This window comes from Pinus tabuliformis, chromosome 3_1, assembly GCF_031772625.1.
Source record: "Pinus tabuliformis cultivar Carrire ecotype Pingquan chromosome 3_1, CPIR1, whole genome shotgun sequence".
In the NCBI taxonomy this organism is placed as follows: Eukaryota; Viridiplantae; Streptophyta; class Pinopsida; order Pinales; family Pinaceae; genus Pinus; species Pinus tabuliformis.
The window spans coordinates 115,952,775-115,962,188 of record NC_142301.1 but is presented as its reverse complement, the minus strand read 5'-3'; the positions used below and the strand labels follow the sequence as shown (position 1 = coordinate 115,962,188).

The following is a 9,414-nucleotide window of genomic DNA, read 5'->3' as shown; positions in this document are numbered from 1 at the left end:
AAGAGTTAATTATGCAAATGCAATCTCATTTAAATCGTCACACTAATCCATCATAATAAAGTTATGATTTTGTTGCAAAGCATCAAAGTTTCCTAACTATACCATTTCGAAAACAACCTCCTATACTCAGTGTTTTTATGAGAGTAAAATTCCCTCATTTATTCATGTGAGCAAGCACTCAAAATGAAATAGGGGGGCCTGCATGTAAGAGTAAACCGAAATTCATCATCGAAGAATCTCATATGGTAAGTTACTAAGACACATAGATAAACTAACTAATATAGCTTGTCATCTTTTAACAATGATAATCTCAACTTATGTATTTGTGTTTTTTGAAGAATTGGAATCTCGTCAAACCTAGAAGAGGACATGACAAAAAACTACCAATATAGTCATACCCGATGCACCCCCCTGCACCTCCTAAATGGGGCCCATCGTTTGTTTCTATATACAATAAAATATCTGATGAAAGGATAAATTTTTGTGGAACTTGTTTTCCATCACCCATTTTCATAAAGTGATAAAGGAAATTTCACATGAAAATGGTTTTGCAAATCTGATCTCCAAATATTAATGCAATGTGGCAGCACTTTATACCATGGATTAGCCTAAATGACAAGATACATGTTGTCAACGTATTAAGTGGTCATGATTACCTGTGGTCTACCTTATAGAATTAGTTGATGTACACTTGTTAACTTTCTCTCTTTAGCAAAGTTCATACAAGGAAGACAAAAGTTAGGTAACATTACAACTTTTAAGATATGTGTAATGCTTTTGAATGGATGGGTTGTAAACTTTTAAATTCTTTTTATTTTTTAAATCTCTTCAATGAAGGCATGGATTTATAAATTATCGTTAGGTTGAGGATTTTTTTATTCTAACGAAATATTTTTTGATTGTGACTAACTATATATAAGGGGAGGTACCATATTATATCTATATCACACTTTTCTAAGGAATAAATGACTTTTCCATAATGCCACTTGTCTCTATATTTTTCGCACAATTTGAGAGCTTATGTGATATATTTTCTCTATAGTAGTGACCTTTTGGATTTAATGCTTTTAGATTTTTTCCAAAGGGATAGAGACTATTGGACATGAATTCTACAAATGGCTTGGATGTTGACATGTCATGTAACAAAAGTCATATTCCCATAGCCTAATGCTTAGGGAAACAATACTCTCCACACTATACTAGGATATGATCCAATAATTCCTTACACAAGTCAATCTTGACACATGGAAAATACATATCCCTATTACATTAAAGTATCAAGTATCCACCATATATCAAGAGGTGAGATGCAATATACACTTACGATGTTTATGACTATCCAAGCCCACTTAACAATTGCAACAACTCAACCATTAATCAACAATGCCTTTTTGGATCACATCAACCTCTTTTTGAGTTAAACCCTAGTGAGGGATATAACATCATCCCACCTTCACCAACCCAATTGACCTCCATGGCTAGACCTTGATACATATTCTAGCAAAAGTGATAATTCACTTTTCACTTATTAGAGTCAACTTTGAAAATTTTCATCAATACAAGTCCTTATGTCATAATAAACAAGGAGAATTGGGAGTCTCACTCAAACTAAGGTTGTTGACAAACATGTTTGTTAGATTGAACTTTGGAAACTAAGGTAACTACCCAAAAATCATGATTTGAATTCTATAAACAACTTGTAAATCTTCCTAAAATCAAATGGCTATAAAAAATAATTGGAAGAAATGTTGACATGGAAGTATTTGGACTAGTTAGTAGCAATCCAATTGGTAAGGTTGTGGTTGTTGGCTACAAGCCATTAAATCTATAAATTAGAGCACACCTTGAATATTTGATTATCATGTTAACTTCTAGTGATTCCACCTTTAACTCATGATGGTTTCCAATCTTCCACATAAAAGACTAAACTCAAGGCTTGGACCACAACAACATAGAGGAGTATGTTGCACTACCACTTAAAAAAACGAGGAGGGCAAAAAAGAGGTCATGTCATTACTTAGCACCCTTTCATGAAGATGTAACACAGAAAAAGGTATCATATCAAAATCCATAATCAACCAAGATAATCCATCTTCTAGTTGTCGACATGAGAAGGCCACCCTTTGATGATCCACTCTATCCCTCCCTTAGCTTGTATGTTTGATTTTATGTTGAAGAACGAAATCTAATCTCTCTAATTGTAAAATAAAATTAGTCCTAGATTAGAGTTTGCAAATTTGAAAAACCTTGTCACACTTTGAAACCAAGATTGACTAATTTGTATTTGTCAAACAATGGAGAGACAACTTGCGAGCACTTGAAACATTTTTTATTAAATGGTTGGCCTATCTCCCCCAATATTAGAGACCTTGTGAATAACTATAATAGTGGTTACTTAGTAATTCTTGATGTTAAAGTGGATATTTTTAGCACATTAACGCAAAGTTAGAGTTCATAGCTCGCAAATATTTATAAAAACAGGTTGGCATTGCCAATGAAAATAATTGTTCCTAAGGTAAATAAAATCTAGAACTTGTCAATAAAATCACATAAAGTATCTTTCATGAACCTAAGAATTATCCATGAAAATGATGAAAGAAAATAAGTTAGATAAATTACTTTCATGAACCTAAGATTATCCATAAAAATGATGAAAGAAAATATAAAGGGACAAGTGTTGTAATTTTTTTGTAAATAAGTAGAGCATTGACTTGAAATGGAATTTTAACCCATATATACAAGTGAATAGGGATAATTTAACAACATTCTCTCTTGAGAAGATTGTCACATAATAAATTAATATAAAACAAATGTAATACTAGTCAAGTAACTTTACAAAACTAAACTCTTTATTCCATAGTCATTATCTTTTTTTAACAATAATATGTTAAATTTATATTATTAAAATTGTGCTAGGGCACATGAAAAGTACATTCATATTTTCCAGATATTATATGTAACAAAATTTTTGAAAGTTAATATAAATTTCCCTTTCAAACTTCTATAATGTCTTACTACTATGCACCAATTGTCCCTATGAGTACAATTTGAAGAAGTTGCCTAAAATATATCCACATTTAGAAGGCACATGACAAAAATTTTACTCTAAATTGATCTCCTAATCCTATACAATGATTAAATTACTAGCTAAAACTACTCGATGAAGATAAAACAACTGCTTTGGATTGGTTGCACAGAGTTGGTTGATAATGCCTGAGCTCCTAGGCCATGAATTTATCCCTATTTCATTTTCAGGACATATTGCAGCTAGTATTGAAGGAATCGGAGTACAATACTGAGTTTGTGGAACTTCTAGTAGTGAAGAAGATAAAATGTCTGTCAAAGTGTCCACCTAAATAGTCAACCTGCCATCTTTCCTGCTAATTGTGGCTATCTCCATCCAAAGCTCATCCTCTACTCTCTAGGCCTTGAGGTTACATTGTGCTTCTTCCCTTTGACTTCTATTCTTGTTAAGTGAATTGAGCCCCCAATCTTCTATCCACCATTCCTGATAACCTGTCTCACCCCTACAAAATTTTCTTGGGAATTCTCCTCTTCAAACCTGTAAATAAAATGTTGCTACTGTCTTTGAATTAACAACCACCCATGCTCCCTTGAACACCCAACAACTCGATTTGTGTACACAAGGAATCGTTGTCAAATTAATGTTTCTTGTCCTCCTCAACCTCAATGTTGCATTCCCACTCTGTGCCATTAATCTTCCACGATGAGCTTGTACATGGTGATTACTGAAAAAATGTGATGGCTTGACTTATCCACTCCAAGTGCATGCAACAATTCATTAGTCTCCTCTGGAATTCCATATCAGATGATAGACTAAAAATTGGTACACTTCGAATGTCACAATGACTCCATCATCCGGTGGTTCAACTTCATGCACTCTTAATTCTCCACATAATTGCCATGTCTTTCACATGTAACACCTTTATACCCCCCACCCTGTAGATGATTGGTCATAAATACTTATTTCATGATTGGAACCTCCCTTTGGGTTCCATTGATTGTCATGGTTCCAAGGGCCAAGAGTAGAGCTTGATTGGCTAGATGGTTAACTACATTGTTGAAGGTCCTAAAGATGCGTTTAACTTGGATGCTTGAGATGGACGATAAAATTGCAAAAATTATTTTGTATAAGTGAAATAATTTTGCATTAGAAGGACTGATCCCTAATGCTAGATGTCAGATTGTGTTGTTTGAATTACCTACAATAATGAGGGATCTTTTCACAAAGAGGCAACCAAAATGATTTCTTGAAGTAGCACATACATCTCAGCTTGATTATTTGAGGTTTTACCCAAGCTCCATGAGTATTCATATTCAATTTGTCATTCGAGGCCATATAGACCAAACTCCATGGGTATTCATATTTAGTTTGTCCTCTAAAGCCATTAAGAACATCTTCCCATGCACATACCACCCATTCTCTTCAAAATTAAAGTAGATAAAGTTAAGCTTTGATTAACTTATGTGTGCACTAAGAAAGTCTTCTCATGCACCTACCACCCATTCTCTTCAAAATTAAAGTAGATAAAATTGAGCTTTATTTCACTTAAGTGTGCACAAGCAAAAAAATATTTAATATAATCTCAGTGTACAACCACCCTAATCATTATCTTTACGATTAAAATATATATTATTAACTAATAAATATTAAAATATGTATTTTTTAATTATTTCAAAATATCAAATTTATAAATCTAAATTCTTTTTTCCATAATCACTATCTTTATCCATTAAAATAATTTTCTTTTAACTAACAAATAATGAAAACTTCATTAATATTTTGAATTATTTAAAATTAGACCTCCACCGAAACCCAAATTGTCTCCTTCAAATCACATTACGATTGATTCAATAAAGACCGCTGAAATTACATGGCAAATTCGATTAATTGATCACCGCTCAATTGACAGACGTAAACCGTTCTTTCACAACCACTTGCCTTCTCCACAAAGATATCGTGTTCCATATTCCAAACAGATGCTAGAGTGATCAATATTCAGGTCCCAAGCGAGTGGAGGGTTCTGACACCACTGCCTGTCAATTCAATTCTCGTCGCTTCTGCCATTCGCCTTTTCCATTTTAATTTTGTCGGCACCTAATCTTTCCGTGGAATCCCTGAAGATAATGTGAAACTGGGAAGAGAATTTGTGGGTTTGCAGCCCCTTTCTTGCATTAATTTTTCATAGATGCCCCCACAAAAGGCAAGACGATTCTTGAATTCGATAAGGCGAATAGATCCCAGACCTTTCGCCATGGTAGACGACAAATCCAAAAAGTACCCAGTTTCATCGGTAGATTTCATTTTGTATTTTCCGAATCTGTCCTTTACTTCGCCGCATCGGCTCTCACCCTCAGCCTCCACGTAAACATCACAACGACATATTCACAAGGGCCGTGTATCGGGTCCTCTCTTGTTTGATAATTCATTTGCTCCCTTCCCTTCCACTCACACCCATTGACGTGGCAGTCATTGTTAGGCCCTGTATCCACCACACATAGATATGCAAACTGATTGCGAACTAATGACCCTGTTGGTGAGCTTCACACTGGTTGATGACAGGTGGGGTCTCTGAGTATCGTTTTAAAGGCCAAACTGTCATCTGGTCCTTGTGGTCGCAGGTGTTTTGCAGAAACAGGCATAGGTGTTTTATATGGTGTTTCAGAGAGTCAAATGTGTGAATAGAGCTCTGACATTAGCATATTCGTTCATGTTTATGTGTAATCTTTGGTAGAGATGCAGACGAGGAAGAGCAGAAGGCTGAACATGGATCAGACAAGGATTGGGTTAATAATAGAAGAAGCAAGGAAAGCATGCAGGACGCTCTGTGGACTCTTTTATATGGAGCTAATGGGGATGTTGTGAGAGATTAGGGCTGCCAAGGAGATCAGAAGGCTGACCAAAACTTCTGCTAAAAGTAGAGCTTATTTGGCTGCAGCAGGTGTGATTCTTCCCCTTGTATCCATGCTCAAATCGACCATTGGAGGCCAAGGAAGCTGCTGTGTTTGGCTCTTCTCAACCTTGCAGTTGGAAATGAAAGGTAACAACTTCCATTCATATATCAGGGCATATGTTGAGTGCACGGATGAACTTATTTGCTTATATTTGAAACTCTGAGAATTGGCTTGTAGTTAGAATTTGAATTGAATTAATGAAAATTTGTAGTGAAATTTATGCTTTTATCTGCTTTTCACAATCATGAATTAGTATCATATCATTCGCCTCGTTTCTGTTTCCTTTTGGAGTATGCATCTGCACAAAAGTTTATACTCGCTCCAGTAATTAATGAGAATTTGTAGTGAGATTTATGCTTTTATCTGCTTTTCACAATCATGAATTAGTATCATATCATTCGCCTCGTTTCTGTATACTTTTGGAGTATGAATCTGCACAAAAGTTTATACTGGCCCCAGTCTGTTCAGAGTCCATCTCTGCATCCAGGTTCATTTTTTCCCTTTACTTATGTTTGTGTCCACGCATCATCGCTTGAGGCGTATAAAGCTATGCTACCATACACCTGATATGGTGACCTGTTTTGAATTCCGTTCTCGATCCTGTTCGTGGCTTGACACTGCATTAGTATATTACTGAACAATTTTATATGCATAAGGGTTCATTTTTCTTATCCACTGGAACCCTCTTGCCCTGTTTCTCATCCAGTTCCTGTTCTCCACACCATTTATTGTTTTCCTGTTTCTGGTAACAGATATAAGTCGTGTTGTGAAGCCCATGAGACTTGTTCTGAATTCCGTTCTTGATCCTGTTCCTGGCTTGACACTGCATTAGTATATTACTGAACAATTTTATATGCATAATATTTGCACCAGTGGGTAAGGGGTTCATTTTTCTAATCCCCTGGAACCCTCTTGCCCTGTTTCTCATCCAGTTCCTGTTCTCCACACCATTTATTGTTTTCCTGTTTCTGGTAACAGATATAAATCGTGTTGAAGCCCATGAGACATGTCTTGAATTCCGTTCTTGATCTTGTTCCTGGCTTGACACTGCATTAGTATATTACTGGACAATTTTATATGCATAAAATTTGCAGCAGTGGGTAGGGGGTTCATTTTTCTAATCCCCTGGAACCCTCTTGCCCTGTTTCTCATCCAGTTCTTTTTCTCCACACCATTTATTGTTTTCCTGTTTCTGGTAACAGATATAAATCGTGTTAAAGCCCATTATTTGCCCCACTGATGTCTTCTATAGGTTTCATGGCTTGGTTAAAGCAGGAGTAATTATGCTATTTCATGGCTACAAGCCATGGTAGCTTATCTACAGTTTCGTCCTTGTTTGCCCACCTAAAATTGAATGAAGGAACTGGCTGTCTCTGCAAATTGATATTTGATAGATACTAGGAGATGATCTGGTGTCTCTTTTCGTTATGTGAACAGATTTAATTTGCGTAGCATAGACTAATCTTCCATGATTATTGTTTTATCAGGAATAAGGTCAGAATTGTTAAAGCAGGTGCAATTCCAACCCTTGTGGAACTCCTGCAGTCAGAAAATGCCAACTTAAGGAGTCTGTTGTTGCGGCTATATTAACACTTTCGGCATCTGCTATCAATAAGCCAATCATTGGTGTTTCTGGGGCTGTCCCTCTCTTAGTAGAGGTATTAACATCTGGAAGCATTCAAGGGAAAGTTGATGCAGTGATGGCTCTCTACAACCTGTCAACATATACAGATAATTTGCTACCTATTCTTGCAGCTGGTGCCATGCCACCTTTAATCAGGTTGCTAAAAGATTGCAAGAAAAGTTCTAAATTTTCAGAGAAGATGACTGCCTTGCTAGAGTCATTGTTGGCTTTAGAAGAAGGCAGGACCACTGTAGTAAAGGAGGAAGGGGGAATTCTTGCGCTGGTGGAAGCAGTGGAAGATGGTTCTCCTCAGAGCCGTGAGCATGCTGTTGGTGCTCTTCTGAATTTATGTCAAGCAAATATGGGTGAATATAGGCAAGCCATCCTTAAAGAAGGAGTCATTCCAGGACTCCTTGAGCTCACAGTTCATGGAACATCTAAAGCCCAACAGAAGGCTCGGACTCTTTTGCAGTTACTGAGAGACTCATCAACACGAACAAATTCATCATCTGATGTACTTGAAAGCATAGTGCAAAATATTGCTTCCCACATTGATGGTGTGGAGCAAGGATCTGCAGCTGCCAAACAGATGCTATCAGAGATGGTTCACCTGAGCATGGAAAGGAGCATGAAGCAATTGCAACAGAGAGCATTACTGTCTATACCCTCTCAGATTTCCCGATCAAATTGCTCTCCTGAAGCACCATCGAAGTAATATTTTAAGATGTACCGCTATACTTTAACATCATCAAGGCATCTCTAGCCTAAGCAGAGACTGTTGGACATTTATACATAATCTACCACTCCAGGCCATTTAATGGTTTGGGTAAGCGCTTATGATCTTGCACTTCTTCAGTTGCCTGACTTATTGGGACGTTGGTAAGATACTTCATAGGTTTAATATTTTATGAATCAAAAAAATCACAAATAGTGTCTTTCACAAATGGCTGTGGAAGGTTGCTCTGTGTAGAGAAACTATTTCCCTTGGAAGAGATCTGCTCACCCTACTTGAATTATTGGCATTGTACATTTTGTCCAGTTGTTCACTATCACAATTTGTTACTTTGTATGTAATGTGACTTTTTGTTTTTGAGCCTTCTCCAAAGGACACGTCTGTTCCTGTTCATGATGCCTGTGCTCCTCTGAGGCAAAATGGTTTTCTATAGATTGGTAGCCATTGTCGTTGATAACGTGCAGTATACTGCAATGGTTGGTTTTCTGTGTGATGGTGGCTACTTATACTGACAATACATTTGTACCTAATAAATTCTAATTGCATTCAAGCAGGTTATTCTTTAAAACCTGCTATGGAACTAATTCAACTATTTCTCTACTATTGAGTTCCTTGGCTTTGTATCTTAGGCAAATTGTTTGGCATCTGGTACCAAGGGTCCTGAGCAGTAAATGAACCTTGTTAAGCAGGCAAAGAGTAACATAGCAGCAACTAACTCTATCTAATGTGCCAAACATCCAACAGAAAATGGAAACCAGTAAATGCAGTAACCAGCTGAAAATACCATAACCAGTAAACAGTGAAAGAATAAAAGTCTGAGCTTTAGCATCTCATAAACATGTAACAGCAGAAGGCACAATTCATGAACACAGCTATTTCATTACATTTTTGAGATAAAGTTATAAAAACAGAGATGGCACAAGATGCACACTAGAGATTTACTGTACATATCCTAGTCTACAGTTAGTGCTAAGACTATTCAAGATTCTACTGAATTGTCTGCATTGGCCTTAACTAAGTGCACAAGGTACTCATATAACAAAGCCTACAACGTTCGTTTCCATATTATCTCTTTTCCCTA

At 36.5% G+C, this 9,414-nt stretch overlaps 1 pseudogene across 1 annotated transcript in view; it reads left to right on the top strand.

The window, feature by feature from the left end:
* LOC149186045 (uncharacterized) overlaps nt 1–8,693 on the top strand; it is a 94,142-nt pseudogene extending 85,449 nt beyond the window's left edge. Inside the window, exons 3-4 of the transcript XR_016255566.1 lie at nt 5,722–6,062; nt 7,464–8,693. The product of XR_016255566.1 is annotated as an uncharacterized LOC149186045 (transcript). The remainder of the gene's footprint in view (nt 1–5,721; nt 6,063–7,463) is intronic.
* Nucleotides 8,694–9,414: the final 721 nt, after the last annotated feature.